Below are 15,306 nucleotides of genomic sequence, written 5' to 3'. Positions count from 1 at the left end.
TTTGTCTCCACCGCCCAATGACCACGTCTAGGAGCTGTCCTTGGTCCTTATCCTCTCTGACTTCTGAGTGGCGTTTCTCACCTTGGAAGGACCTCTTTCTGCTTAAGTTCAATTCTGGGTGCCCCGCCCCCTCCCTTGCTTCATGCAAAGCACCTCCAGTCCTCAATTTCACTGGGACTACTGTCTGCTTTCTGAGGCTCCCATCCTTCTGGGCATTTCCCGCTTGCTGCTTCCTGCCTCTTCTTTCTGCCCTCGAGGAGCATGTGGAAGTGTCCTCATTGGCTGTATCTCCAGTCCTGCTCTCTCACCACACCTTTTCTCCTGGCATCCTTGTTCTTCTGTCCCCAGACAACCCCTCCTCTTTCCTTCCCAGCTCCTCACTTCTCAGCATGCCGTCCACACCTCCCCCGCAATGGAATTTGAAACCCTCGGGTTCCTCAGGTTCCTCGTGACACCTTACTCTCCCTTGCTCTTCCCACTAAATCTGTAGCCATGTTTCCAGATCCCTACAATTCTGGGATTTGTAATGCCTTGACATAAACTTTGTGTGCACCCCCCACCCCTACATCTGTCTGAGAAAGTTCAAAGTCCTCAGCTTGGCATCCGAGGCATCCAGAGTCTGCCTCCATCCTCTCCTTCTGGCTTGTTGGCTACTGCTCTTTCTCTGGGCCACTTTGCCCATGCCACCTTCTGCCCCCATGGTGCTCTGTCCCCCAGTCCAGCTTGTCCCTCCTCTGCTGCCTGGCTCAAATAGCAGTCCCCTCCACAGGGACAGAAAGATTCACCAGCTAATTGCCAGGAAGGCTGGGTTGGCGAGCAAAGCTTGGATCTACATCCACAGTTGGGCTCTTCATACTTTTGCTTGGAACTGGACTTTGCACTCAGACCTGCAGGTCCTTTCCCCCCAGGGCAGCCTCCACCCCGACAAGCACAAGAGGAATGCAGGCGCCTTGCAGACAGGGCAGCCCTGGGGGGAGAGACAGGAAGGTTGCCCAGGCCACTCTGGTGTGGGCCCCTCTTCCCATCCCATCAACTCACGTAGAGACAGGAAGCGACTGCAAGCACAGAGTAAGAACAGAAGCAACTCTTGTGACTGCCGCCAGGGAGCTGCGGCTCCATATAGGGGGACACAGCAAGATGCAGAGGGAGGGAGAAACAATTCCTCCCGTGTGGCCATATGCTCGTTCCAGGGCAGTGAGCCAGAGCTGCAAGACTCGCAGAATTCATGGTTCCGCGTCCACAAACAGCTCCCCTGTGAGAGGCAGCACCGTCGCCTACATGCAAGCTTGGCCACCCTGTGCCACCTGGGTGAAGATTCCAGCCATGACTCAGATCTTTCCCTTCATTCTAGCACTCCTCTCCAGTTTCCAGAAGCAGGTGGTTAGGACCAGAGATTCCAGAGCTGACTCATCCCAATATCCAGTCCCACATCGGCAGCCAGGACCCCAGGGGTTTGGCCGCACATGGGGGTACCTGCCATTTCAGCCAGCTGTGCTAACCCTGCCAGGAGTTGACAGGGGAGCTGGGGTTCGTTCTTTCCAGCTCTCAGTGAGCAACAGTAAGTAGTACACGGCAGTGTGGCAGTGAGGGGGGCAGAAATGAGATTGCTATTGCCAGTATCTTGTCTCTCCCCATTAGAACCTGGTCAAAGACACCCACTAATCTGGAGATCCCAGCCAGCAGATGGGCTGCCCCTCTGCGGCCCCAGGATCATGCAGATCGCAAAGATGAGAGTGGAAAAGGGAGGCAGTTCAGGACCAGAATGAAAGGCTGAGGGAGCAGGTCCAGTAGGCTGGAATCTCACTCCTCAGAACTCTTCCAGACCCCTAAGGGGACTCTGAATTGCCCCCATTGACCAGGCGCTCGGGTCCCTCTGGTAGAAAGCACTCAAGCCAGCAGCCCTGCCAGGGGCCTTTGTGTCCTTGGGAGAGGGGACACAGTGCAAGGCTGGCTTCCTTAGGACAAGTTCGGGCATCCTCCTCAGTCCTTCTGGTTCACATCCCTGGTCCCGGGCATCTTAGTCTGGCCCTGGGATCCTGCCAGTATCATTTTTTTGTTGGTGTCTGTTGATGGGCTTTACACCTGCCCACCACCCCTCAATGCTGGGCCACAACAAGAGAAGACTGGTATGACGTGTAGTGCATAAGATGTGTGCCTCACCTAGGGCCAAGTTAAACACAGGTGCTTTGGTCGTGTTTCTTGGTTTACTGAGGCCTCCCAGCACTGTGCTGCTTTTCTCTACAGCACTTTTTATTCTCTTACCCCAAGTGATTCTCCCCTTTTGGGGAGGCATGTATTATCCGCTCTGTTTGACATCGCAGGAAACGAAGACTCCAAGAGGTGAAGTAACTTCTCCCAGTTAATGGCCAGGCTAAGAGAAGAGTGTGAGCGGCCTGACTCCCACGCCCACACCTTACTTCGTCTTCTCTCACGAGTATTCTAATGGGGGGGAAAGCTGTGGATGCTAACACCCAGTCCGGGAGGATGTTTTTCCAGGGGTCTCTCACTCCAAGCCCAACCCAACACCCCAATTCCAACTCAAGGACCTGCCCGACAAAATCCTTCCACCAAAAATCCATCCTGGTCAGGGGACACAAATCTGGATCTGGCGGACCCCATGTTTTTCCTTCCTCACCCACGGAATCAGTCACTGTGGCTTCTCTAAGCCCTCCCCAGCCTCAAGGAAACTGCTTAAATGTCACCTCCTCTGAGAAGTCCTCCTTGCCTTCTAGCACCCTCCTTTCTGCTCCTATGGCCCTCAGTATATGCTCTCAGTATAGTGTAATTTTTTTTCTCCAAGTATTTGTTTATAGGTCAGCCTCATCTACCAGACTGAGCTCATCAGATAGGATACTGCCTTGGTCATCTTGTTGTTGCCTTCAAGACAGGCCATAAATTGCCCCAAAGCAGGCGCAGGCTGGGGGACGGAGAGACCCTCTTCAAGTCCTGGCCCTGGAAACTCCCTGGAGAGGTCAGAATCTGGAAGGTTCCCAGCAGGGAGGATGAGCAGGCCTCCAGCCATGCCCTATAGCCCTTCTCCATAACTAACTATCCTATCTGAAACTAGAAATTCCCAAGCTGAGCCTGTTGGATCTCAGTGCTAAAGGACAACATGTGGAGGAAAGACACCACTCCAAGGCCAGCCAGAGGGACATCTTCCCTCACAGATCAGGCAACTGGACAGTTCAAGATGAGGGTAGAGGGCTCTGGTGGGCAGCATATGGTGATAAGGTGCATGATCAGAGGTCCACAGAGAATCAGCTTTTACCCGTATGTCTGTCCAAAGGGATCAGGGACCAAGCCCTCCAGTAAGGTCAAGGGCAGGCTCTGTTTCCAGGTGTGGGTAGGCACTTGACTATTGGCAGAGTGAGCTGTGCATAAAAGATGCTTGATCCATGCATGGTGAATGAATGAATGGGGAATGAATGAAGCCCCCACCCTCACCTGAGAGCCAGGCCAGGAGCCTCTGTGGGGTCGCAGCACCCAGGCACAGGAGATCCAACCCTGGGACCGCACAGGGTATGCCTCCCGCCTGTGCTGAGAACAAGAACACTGCGGCTTATTGGGAAATCAATAAGGAGGCGGGCCCTGTCTGGGCAGGCGGACATGCTGTATACAGGCCTTCTGCAAACACAATCATCTCCTCAGTTATTAATGGGCCCGCTCGCTGCCTCTTCATTAGTGCTCAAATATCAACAGAAAACCGTTTACTTACCATGGGCTCCTGCTCGCGCCGAGCAAATTTGGACAGGGCTAGTCAAACAGGGAGCTTGTTGTTGGGCTAATGACAGAGCCCAGTGTAAAGTTTAGCAGCAGCCGAAGCAGGCAGAGAGGGCACCAGCCTGCACCTGCCCCCCAGGGGTGGACAAGTGAGAGCCGAGTGGGGGAAGGGAGCCGTGTCCGGGAAAAGGGGCTGCCCTGAGCCCAGGCCACACAGCCATGGTCCTACACGTGAACCTGCTCACACATGAGCCTCCCACACTGCCAGATGTTCACCCTCATCCTAGGAGCAAGGTGTGGCAGAAACCATAAGGCGGGGTGACATAGTGGCTGAGGACTTGTGATGCACAGCTAGCCAGGGCACAGCTTTGAACCCCAGCACTGCCTAACAACATGGCTAGGTGCTAATTATTTGGCATAAGCCTCGGTTTCCTCCTCTGTAAAATAGGAAATGTAAGAGTGCTTACCGCACAGAGATGCTGTGAAGATTAAATGAGACGATGCACAACACATTGCAGATGAGAAAGCCGAGGCTAGGATGGGTCCTAGGCTGTGTGCTTAGGAAGCCGTACAGCCAGAATGGACCCCGAGCTTCCAACTTCAGGTTCAAGGCGTTGCCCCTCGGTGCCTCCCCAGGGCTCTCTGCTGCCCCTGCACACCCACAAGCCCAGCCTGCTCCGAGACTGGCATCCTGCCTCAGGTGGCCCAGGCTGCTGCGGAGGCTCAGCACAGACCAGCCCAAGCTGGCCTGGCCCTCTGCCACTGTTCCTATGCTCTCTGCATCTCTGGTGGAATGCACACTGAGAGAGGGATCTCCGGAGCTCGAGTTTTCCATCCTCACCGAGCCCTGGCCTCTCAGAAAGTGTTGTCTCTTCCCGGGGTCTCCCCAGAACAATCCATTCAGGCCCTATTAGGGAGGAGCTTTGTGAGCTTCCTTGGTGACCTGAGTTCAAGTCCCTCTGTCCAGGGACCCAGGCTTGGGGAAGGTACCCCACCTGTCACTGGCTCTCCCGGGGTCTGGATAGTCATCTGGTTACTGTCTTCTCTTGGGGGCATCAGAGGCTCTCAAGCTGAGCCCAGGAGTTATGAGAAAGGACCAACCTCTGGTGTCCACAAAATCAGAGGGACCACAGGGAGTGGGCAGAGAATAGAAGATACATTTATTGCACCTGCACCTTTCACTTTCCTGCCAGACCTCCCACTATGGGCCCTAGGGATGCCAAGCTATAAGCCTCGTCTGTGAGAAGTTTGGGTCTACTGCAGGGGTGCAAAGCAAACACACCAAAGGGGTCAGGCTAGGAGGCCCATGCAGAAGGGCCCCAGGAGCAGGGACAAAGCATCAGAGACTTGGTTCTGTCTGGAGAGTCAAAGACAACTGCATAGAGCAGGAATACTCAAGCGCAGGCTACAAGGATGAGAATGAGTTTCCATCAAGGAAGAAAGGAAGGGCCTTCTGGGCCATGATAACAACATGTGCAGACAGGAGGTGTGAGGCTGGGGAGGTAAAATGTGACCAGTTCTTGGGGCACCTGGGTGGCTCGGGTTAGCAACTGACTCTTGATTTCAGCTCAGGTTACGATCTCACAGTTCATGAAATGGAGCCCTGCTTTGGGCTCCACACTGCGCAGGGTCTGCTTGGGATTCTCTCTCTCCCTCTCTCTATCCCTCCCCTGCTTGTACTCTCCCCCTCTCTCTCTCAAAATAAATAGATTTTTAAAAACATGACCAGTTCGGGGCACGTGGCTTGGTCAGTTAAGCGTCTGACTTCGGCTCAGGTCATTATCTCACGGTCCGTGAGTTCGAGCCCCACGTCGGGCTCTGTGCTGACAGCTCAGAGCCTGGAGCCTGTTTCAGATTCTGTGTCTCCCTCTCTCTCTCTGACCCTCCCCCATTCATGCTCTGTCTCTGTCTCAAAAATAAATAAACGTTAAAAAAAAAATTTTTTTTAAAAATGACCAGCTCTTGACGACCCTTGTGTCCCACAACATGGCACTTAGGTGGTAATCTGTGGGTGTGGAAAGCTAACAGCATTCACTCAGGATCTACTGGAATGCTTCCAGGGACAAGGAACTCACTCCCTCGGATGCCAATTTGTTCTGTGTCACACTGTCTTTGCACTGAAACAATGCCTCTAAGGCCCACATCAGCCCTGGGGCAACACAAGGAAACAAGTCATTCATCACTCATTCTACATAGCATTTACTGCGTGCCTACTGCATCCACAGAAGTGAACATGAAAGCTGACCCCTGCTCCTGGGGAACTGCATTGTGGAAGGATGGAAGGGCACCATCATGTAAACAAACACAGCAAAGTAAGTTAATGCTGTAAAGGAAAGGAGCGTGTGCTGCAATGGACGATACCTGCAGAGGACCCAAAGGAGCTATTTTGGCTGAACTGGTCACAAAAGGTCTATTTCAGGAAGAGAAATTTGAACTTGAGAGGAAAGCAAGGGAGACAAGGACCCCCAGGCTTGGGGCTTGGCAGCAGGGCATGCGGTGGGGCCCCTCACCAAGATGGGAAGACTGTGGGTAGGGGAGGGTTGAGTCAAGGGGGCAGGTCAGCTGCCAGCCACCCCTGAAACCAACCACGCCATAGCCTGCCATAAACTGCCCAGCCACACACACGCCCAGGCACCGACAGGGGCTTATCTGCACCCACGCGCGTACACGCTCTCATGCACACCCGCTCGCCTCTCTCCTCGGCGTGTACACTCACACACAGACCCAACTGTGCGCCTTTCTGTCCGTGGCAATGAGTGCACTTGAGGGGACACGCCATGCTCACAGACGCCAAATGGTTCGGACGCACAGGACACGGACATGCACTTTGCTTTCTCCCGTGTCCTCACGCACACCCCTTGGTCCTGGCTGCATCACTCATTCATCTGCTTTTGTAACCTCTGCTAATGTGTATGTCCACCCCAGGGTGACTGCACTGGTTTCTCCCCCGGAGGGAAAGAAATTCTGACTCCTGAGTCATTTGAGTCTGTGGCACTGAAAGGCCTCCCGACCAGAAGGAACAAGAAAAGGTCACTGGCTGATGGGAACAATTTGAATGCAAAATGCCACCTTCCAGTGATTGCACCTTTTGCTGCAGCTGCCAGCAAAAAGACACTTAGCTCTTTCCCAGGGGCCAGACTCTGATCAAACAGTTTTGCACTTCCTTCCGTGTCCTCCTTCCCCCAGAACTGTGTGTCTCAGACCCATGTGGGGGTCCTCACAGGGCCAGTGCAGCCCTTCTTCTGGCAAAAGGCAGAGGGGCCTGGGCAAGCACCCCGAGATGGCTCTTCATGGGGTCTCCGTCACCCCTCCAGCTTCCGATGCAGGCAAGCAGCTCCTGCTCCATCCGCTCTAAACGGGGCCGTGGGGCGAGGGGCCTTCCAATGCCTCCCCTGACGCTACAATCCCCTCTGCATGGGAAGCCCCTCTTGGCTTGTCTCTCCTCTCTGGAGAGCACATAGCGGGGCGGGGCATGCCCACTTTGCGCACCGCTGTGTCCTCAGAATCCAGCACAGGCCTGGCACGCAGTAGGTACTCCGTGATGCTTACAAAACAGGTGAAGAACAACAGAATGAAAGGAGAAAGGAACCAAGCAAAGAGGAACATCTCTTCTACTTCCCAGGCGACTCTGGTCCACAGAGCCCACAGTTCACGGGAGCGTCTGGGCACCACACACCCGCCAGCCCTGCCTCTCCCACCCTACAGACACAGTCCAGCCCCCAGGGTTCCTCCTCACCCTCCTTGTTCTGGAGCCCTCCCCCCAGAACGCCCCTCTTCACCCTCGGAAATCCTGTCTCTCCTTCCATCCCCATTCGGAAGATGCCTGCCAAGGGGGGCAAAATTCTAAAATCACTCCCAAGTTCCCCTCCCCAGATAATTCGAACACTAAGCGAGGTATTGTTGTCAGGAGTCTCACAGATATATTTAAAGTCCCAAATCACTGACCTTAAGACACAGAGATTATTCAGGTGGCCTGACCTAATCACCGTGCCCTTTCAAAAGAGAGCTTCTCCCGCTGGTCACAGAAGGGATGCCAGAGAGAGCAGAAGCATGACAATGCAACACGCTACTGCTGGCCTGAAGGTGGAGGGGACCCCGCAGATAGCACGTGAGAGCAGCCTGGGGGTGCTGAAAGTGACCACCAGCCAACAGCCGGCAAGAAAACGGGGCCTCGGCCCACCGCTGCCAACAACCTGAATGAGCTCAGAAGCAGATTTTTCCGAGAAATCCAGACGAGAACACAGCCTGGCCAATACCTTGAGGTCACGCTTGTGGAGCCTCTGAGCCACACCAGACTTCTGACCTACGGGACCGGGAAGTCAGAAATCGGTGTTGTAGGAGTTCTTGTTGGGTTTTTACCCCCCCCCCCCATGATTTTCTTTTTTTAATTTTTAATGGTGGTTAAACCCACATAACATGAAATTTACCATCTTAACTGTGTTTAATATACAGGTCAGTGGTGTCAAATACATGTGTGTTGCTGTGTTACCAATCTCCAGAACAGGTTTTATCTTGCAAAATAGCTCTGTACCTATGGAACCCTACTTCCCCACCCCCGCTCCCCACAGTCCCAGGCAGCCACCATTACTCCCTGTGTCTGTCAGTTCGCAGGTGTCGCTCTAAATGACCCTGTTTGCGTGATGTGCTGTGTCTCAAGAAGATCAGTCCTTCCCTCGGAAGCCTTTGCCGATCCCCTCTGCTGGTGCTTATCATGTGCTCCTCCAGGCTCCCCAGTGAACTCTCCTGAAGCCCAGACCTCCGTCGGGGCAGCATTAACGCTCCTATCCAGGTGGACGAGCAGAACTTGGGAGTCCCGTGAGAGTGGAGACAAGAGGGTATCTACCATTAGGTTCCCCATGGTGCCTGCTATCATGATAGCTAATAAAAATGACAGTTACTGGGGTGCCTGGGTGGCTCAATCAATTAAACGTGGGACTTCAGCTCAGGTCATGATCTCACAGTTTGTGGGTTCGAGCCTGCATCGGGCTCTGTGCTGACAGCTTGGAGCCTGGAGACTGCTTCAGATTCTGTGTCTCCGTCTCTCTCTGCCCCTCTCCTGCTCCCACTGTCTCTGTCTCTCAAAAATAAACATTAAAAAAAAATTTTAATGACAGGTACCATTTATCCTTTTGTTAAGCATCTATTGTGTACTGTAATAAGCCCTTGCATATGCCTCACCAAAAAAGAATATAAAACAAAAACACCACAGTGGTAGTATTTATAATGAAAATAATGATCACTATAATTTACAGCATGCCAGGAACCATGCTAAGTCTCTTATATGTATTTTCTCATTTAAACCTCACTGCCTTCTGAGGTCAAGATTATTTTATTAGCCCATTTCAAAGATGACGAGATAGACTCAGATCAAAAGTAGTAACTTGCCCCAGGTGATACAGCTAATAAATGGCACAGCCCCGAGGCTCATTTCCGCGGAATCGTGTGTTGGCACCACGCACTCAGGCTTTGTGGTTGGGTTTTGTGGAGTTTGATCAGAGACCCTCAAGGCCGCAAAGGACACTGGCGTGCATCTTTGGAGACTGGGCAGGACTTGGTGAGAGTGGAAAGAGAGCGCTATGGGGCAAAATCAGGGTAAGATGCTGAAGCTGGGCCCAGCAGTGTCAGACCAGGTGGGGGAAAGATGGAAGCAACCTAAGGGGAGGGTCATCCAAGCCCAGGCTGCTTCTTCAGTCAGAGTAATTCTGCATTTAATATTTTATATGTTAGAGTTCCAAATACGCTTCCAAAACAGAATTCCACCGCTGAAAACGTAGTCTGAAAACCACTAAGCTCTTCCACGCCTTTTCGTATAAAGATGGTATACTTACTACAAAAGCTCAGAGAGGTGAAGTCACTTGCCTAAGCTCACACAGCCTTTTTGTGGTCACCCAGGACTAGATCACAGGTCCTCTCTCAGATCTCCTTTGGGTCACTGGGAGGATTCAACAGTGGAAAACCAAGACTCTTAAAGTCCACGTGCTTCTCTTGTTGGGCTTACAGCTGTCCTTCACCAAAAAGACGGATGGGCACATAAAGACTCCACACAAAGAATGAGCACTGGGCTGGGAGTCAGCACATGGTGTGCCAGTCCCAACTGTGTCCCTACCCATTTGACCCAAGCAGCTCACTTTTCTTCCTTGGGCCTCAGTTTCTCCCTCTATAAAATGCGGGTGTAGACTGGGTATCCCTATATTTTTTTCCAGCATCGATGTTACAGGAGTTTGTGGTTCTACAGTGATGGGAAGTCTGGCAAGGAAGAAAGTCAGACTGACAGCAGTGACTCAGCACTCCTTCCAGCTCTCTCCACTGGCACCCCGCCCCCACAAAAGAGCCGATGAGAAGCATTAAAATACAAAGCAGCTTCAGACGGGGGAGTGAAGGGAAGGTGCAGAAACCCAGGCACGAGGTGTCAGCACCAGAGGAAGTAATTTAATAAGGGCCTGCTTGGAAATTATATCACCCCAAATAATATAATAAACCCTAATTTACTCACATTTATCTCCCAGAGTTTTTTTGGGGAAGCATAATCTTGCCTGCTCCACAGTGATGGATTAGCGCAATGGAAACTCCACTGGGAAATAAAAAAAATACATCTTGTAGTTTTTGACGCATTATTATTCAGTGTTATCTCGTATGCCTCATTCCAGGCCCATTACTCATGTTCACTTTTTCCCTTCTGTTATTTTTTCCCCTCCCCTTCTTAAAAATCAGGGCCAGAGGCGGGGCATCGCATCGGCATCGCTCTGCCATTCACCTGAGAATAGCCCAGGGTTAGGGTTTCCTGGGTCAGGCAGGGGGTGGTAGGAGAGAGAGGTGGCCCATCAGGAAGACTCTCCAGGGGATGATGGGCCTTGCTGGTGGTCTGTGGTGAGGGGCTGCCTTCTCTCTGCCCCTTCCTCCTGAAATCAAAATCGTGCCTGCTGTCCTGCAGGAGCCCCCCTGGCCCCTAAGTCAGAAGGCTTGCTAGAGCTCCTCCCTCTCTGGAGGACCCCAGGGCTGGCCTCAAAATGGTTATGTCTGAGCTCACTAAGGGACTTGGGATAGGGAGCTATCTTGAGCAGGAGAGAGGAGTTTATTGGAAGGATATAAGGCTATCTCTTGGAGCCAGAGGGTAGGAAGTACAGCCAGCCAGGTCTTTACCCTGGAGAGTAAAGAGTAAAGAGAATCTGTGATTCTCTTTGGCTTCTCTCTCTCTCTCCCTCCCTCTTTCCCTCCCCTCCCCTGCTTCGTCTGCCTCTATGAATCTGTTTCTAGTGTCTCTCCCTAGACACTGGCTTTCTTTGTATATGATGTATATGTTTGCATTTAATTCAAACTGGGCCACCCAGGTTCCTGGTCGTCCATCACCTCCCACGTCCAGCATCCGCCTGACCATGTCTGAACCCTCCATTTCCAGGACAGAGCCCCGGAGAGGCCAGGAATCCGCAGGCCCAGACTGCTCTAGGAGGTGACTGCTATTACTTTGCCTTCTTTTTTTGTTTTTTGTTTTTTTTAAGTTTATTTATTTATTTTGAGAGAGAGGTGGGGGGGGAGGGAGAGAGATGCGAGCAGGGGTGGGGCAGAGACAGACAGAGAGAGCATCCCAAGCAGGCTCCACAGTGTCAGCACAGACCCCAATGTGGGGCTCGAACTCCCAAACTGTGAGATCATAACTTGAGCCAAAACCAAGAGTCTGACGCTTAACCGACTGAGCCACCCAGGTGCCCCTATTACTTCACCTTCTAAGGCTCAATTGGATTATCTATAAAATGGGGGTGGTGAGAGGAGGAAATGAGTGATGGGAGGAAAGTACCTTGTAAAAGATATCGTGCTGTGCAGTTAGCCCCCCTCAGATGCTCCCCATCTGCACCGCAAGGCCCTTCCCTCTCCTGCCCTTTGAGAAGAAGCAGACAGCCTTCTCTGGCCCTAAGCAAGGCCAGGCTACGGAGGGGAGCAGCAGGAACTACCTGTGTGGCAGCAGTCTGCAAAGCTGCTCTCCTCAGGAGAAGGGAGGAGAGGGGAAGGCCCACAGCACCCTGGGAGATGCCATGCATAATTGCTAATAAGCAGGCGTGACTGAGTCTTAACAATAATTAAAGTTACCAACTGAGAACTTGTCCATTTCGGGGTCTAATGGTTTTTCAGCACATTAAACATTGAAGGGGTAATCACCTCACATGCACTGGTGCCCACGCCGCGGCCCTATGTCATGCCTGCTGACAGCAGGAAACTGCAGGCAGAGCCCCAAGTGGAACCTGGGGGGTCTCTTCTACTACCATGGGGTTCCAGACGCAAAACCCCAGCAGACCTGGTCGCTGCCTGCAGGGGCTGACCTCAGCCTGGGTGGGCTATCTCCTTGGAGTCCTGCTTTGTATCTCCACTGGCTGAGGTGCCCCAGGTCAAAAAGAAATCAAGCTCCCAGGTCAGGAGAGCCCCTCCAAAGCCCCTTGCCACCTCTCCTGCCCTGGCATTACTCCACTGCCCCTCACCACTACCTGCCTGGTGGAGATCCCCCCTCACGGAATAGGACAGGTCCTGGACAGTTATGGTAAACAGAATCCTCTGTAATTCTGTGCATCTGTTAGGCCCTTCTTACGTTTCCTCTTATTTCATATAATCAGTGGGGCCCATTTTGTTATTCCCATTTTGAAGCGGAGGAAATGTTGGCTCAGAGAAGCTGATGAATTTGCCCAGGATCACACAGCTCTGAGAAGAGGTGCCAATGTTCAGACCCGAGTCTACTTTCTCCAGTGCCTGTGATCTTTAGACAAACCCTCCCAAATGCATTGGCCAAACTCCCATTGGCCTGACTCTCCACGTGCCCCTACAAGTTCTGGGCAACGGGGACAGGCTGCTGGGACTGCTGACTTCATCAGAGGGGCAGTAAAGTGGCTCTTGACCTGGAATTGGGAGAACTGGGCTCAAGTCCCTCGGGCAAGTTGTTTGACCCAGCTCATGCCTCGGTTTTCTCATCTGAAAAATGGAAAGAATATTTTCTACCTAGCAGGATTTTTAGGAGCGATCCAAAGACATAGTATGCAGGGTGACTGGGTGGCTCAGTTGGTTAAGTGTCCGACTTCGGCTCACGTCATGATCTCGTGGTCTGTGAGTTTGAGCCCCGTGTCAGGCTCTGTGCCAACAGCTCAGAGCCTGGAGCCTGCTTCAGATTCTGTGTCTCCCTCTCTCTCTGCCCCTCCCCCTCTCACGCTCTGTCTCTGTCCCTCAAAAACGAATAAACGTTAAAATTAAAAACGGAACAAAACAAAGAGATAGTATGCAAGACTTATCATTATTGGGCCATCATCATTCTTGGCCCTCAATACCGCCCTGTGATGACCAGCCGACAGTATGTGTGCAGACAACCATGCAAGTAGGCCCTTTACACGTTTCCGTGCACACTAGTGATACGTAGGCACGTGTTCCTCCCTCTCTCTCCTGGCGTCTCTTTGCATGCGTGTGTCGCTGTGTAATTCTCCTCGTTTACAGATTTGTCGGGAATGGGGAATTCACTGCCCAAGATTTCCATCCCACCCTGACTCCAACACAGCTTCTGGAAGAGGCAAAATTACGGTGCTGTCTTTAGTGAGCCCTCCCCACCGGCTCCTGACCCTCCTGTGCTGTGCTTCAGATGCCACAGGGCCCCTTCCTTTGGCACGCCCCTAGCCCACTCTCCCCAGGCAGTGGCCTTGTTCCAGACCTCACAATTTCCCCTCCAAGATGTACCTGACCTGTGGTATGTCTCCTCTCAGATAATATATTTGTATTTTATAGGGTCTTTCAAGCTTTCTCTCGAAAGTACTACGTCTTTGGGAGGATAGGGACAAAATGCCCCACAGCCCCTCAGGAACACATTTATTAATCCCCTCTGCTTCAACACATCTACCTGCAAACCCAGACCAACACGGTGGTCTGTGAGCTGAGGTTTATCGGAACCCCAAAAGACATAGCTTAGAAATAACAGTGCCCAGCCCATGGGTCCCTGGCCATGGTCTACATTCCATCACTTCATCTTAGTCTTGCAGCCCCAGCCCCAGCCCCGGGGCCCTAAACAAGGTGCTGATGTTTTTCTTGGTGGCCACAGCCCCTTTGTGCATAACCAGTGCCCTCTCAGCAAAGAGGGCCCATTACCATGGAGCCTTCTCAGACAGCGGGTCTCCATGGGACAGGCAACATGTGTCTTTCCTCAGGGAAGAACGACTCACACTAAAATGAGATGTGATCACGTGCTCAAACACAGGGCAGACCTCCCCTCCTTTCTTCTGGAGGATAGCTCAGCTACACCAACGCCCTGGAAATCTCTCAGCTCTGTACAGGAGCAATGCCACCTCCTCGGTGAAGCTTTTCTGGCACATGTCCCATGGTCTGGGGAAACTAATCAATAGCGTACCCGAAGATTCCCACAGTGCACCGCGCACACCTCCCTCCCAGCACTAACCCTCCACGCTGTAGTACATTAACCTGTGTGCTCCCTCGCTCCTCTGCCTCCCCCTCTGAACCGCCAGGCCCTTGAGGGTGGGTCTGTGCCTCATTCCCGGGCAGGTCCATGCTGCCAGGCGCACAAACAGCGAACGTGTATGCCCAGTCCCACAGTGTTCGTTCTTTGTGTACAACAGCCCATCTCTCCCCACCTCCAAGTGCCCCACTCAGCCTGCAGTAGTGAGCAAGCTTTTCACCCCGTGCATTTCCCCTGTACCCTGTACCTCTCCTAGTGCCTGCAGTCCCCAGACACCCTGTGTCACACTGGGCTGGATCCTCACAGAAGAGGTCAGGTCTCTACCACATCCCTGCCTACCCCTCCTACAACATGGGAAGGGCATGTTAGAAAGCTGGCTCCAGAGCAGTCTGAGCTTCCCTGTCCCTGGGAGGCAGAGGAGCCATGATCCCTGGGTGTCACCTCCCCTGCCCACTCAGCAAGCCCCCTCTTGGCCAGGCAGTGTCCCCCTCCAACCTCACCTCCTCTGTCCCAGCTGCTCCCTGCCACTGGCATGGTCTCTCTTGCCCAAGAGAGCCCCTGACCAGCCCACACCAGGCCTGGATAGTCTCAGCTCTCCCCTAGCTCTGGCCTCATCCCTTTCTCTCCCCCTTCCCTCCTCCTGTCCCTCATTCTTACACTAAATTCCAGTCTTGCTCCTCATGCAGAAATGGAATTATCTATAAGGATTTGAAAGGACAAATGCATGGGGAGCCACAGGCACCAAGCTCTCTTCTACTTCCCTTTGATAAATTCCTTGCCTGATCCAGCAGTCTTCCAATTAGGTGGATTAATCTGTAACAGAGAGCTCTTGGAGAAGGGGGGGGCAGGGAGCTGCTTGGAGAAGGCAGTAAGTTCTGTGGGGAAGAGCCCATTGCCCCAAAGGGGGCTGACCAACCCTCAGGAGGCTGGACTATTCCTTCAGGGTCGAGCCACAGGCTGCCTCTTACTTAGGCCCAGCACTTTACAGCTTGCAACATGCCTCCCATCCCCTTTATCCCATTTGCTCTTAACAGGACACTATAAAGTCTATCACTAACCCCATTTTATCAATAATATAACTGAGGCTTAGACAGAGGTGACCCAAAGTCACCCAGCAAAGGCTCAGCCTGATCCTGGGCATTCAGGGAGTTCCC

The 15,306-nt window shown here is 52.7% G+C and overlaps 1 protein-coding gene across 2 annotated transcripts in view; it reads right to left on the bottom strand.

Annotated features, from left to right (window-relative positions):
- BUD13 (BUD13 homolog) overlaps nucleotides 1-15,306 on the bottom strand; it is a 271,251-nt gene that overhangs the window by 108,370 nt on the left and 147,575 nt on the right. Inside the window, exon 11 of one of the 2 annotated variants that reach the window (XR_003413268.2) lies at nucleotides 10,214-10,291. The exons of the other annotated variant lie outside the window; for it this stretch is intronic. The gene's annotated coding sequence lies outside the window, so the exon portion shown is untranslated. The remainder of the gene's footprint in view (nucleotides 1-10,213; nucleotides 10,292-15,306) is intronic. 2 annotated transcript variants of the gene reach the window in all.

Source organism: Acinonyx jubatus, chromosome D1, assembly GCF_027475565.1.
Source record: "Acinonyx jubatus isolate Ajub_Pintada_27869175 chromosome D1, VMU_Ajub_asm_v1.0, whole genome shotgun sequence".
Classification (NCBI taxonomy): Eukaryota; Metazoa; Chordata; class Mammalia; order Carnivora; family Felidae; genus Acinonyx; species Acinonyx jubatus.
This window is presented reverse-complemented; position numbering and strand designations above follow the sequence as displayed.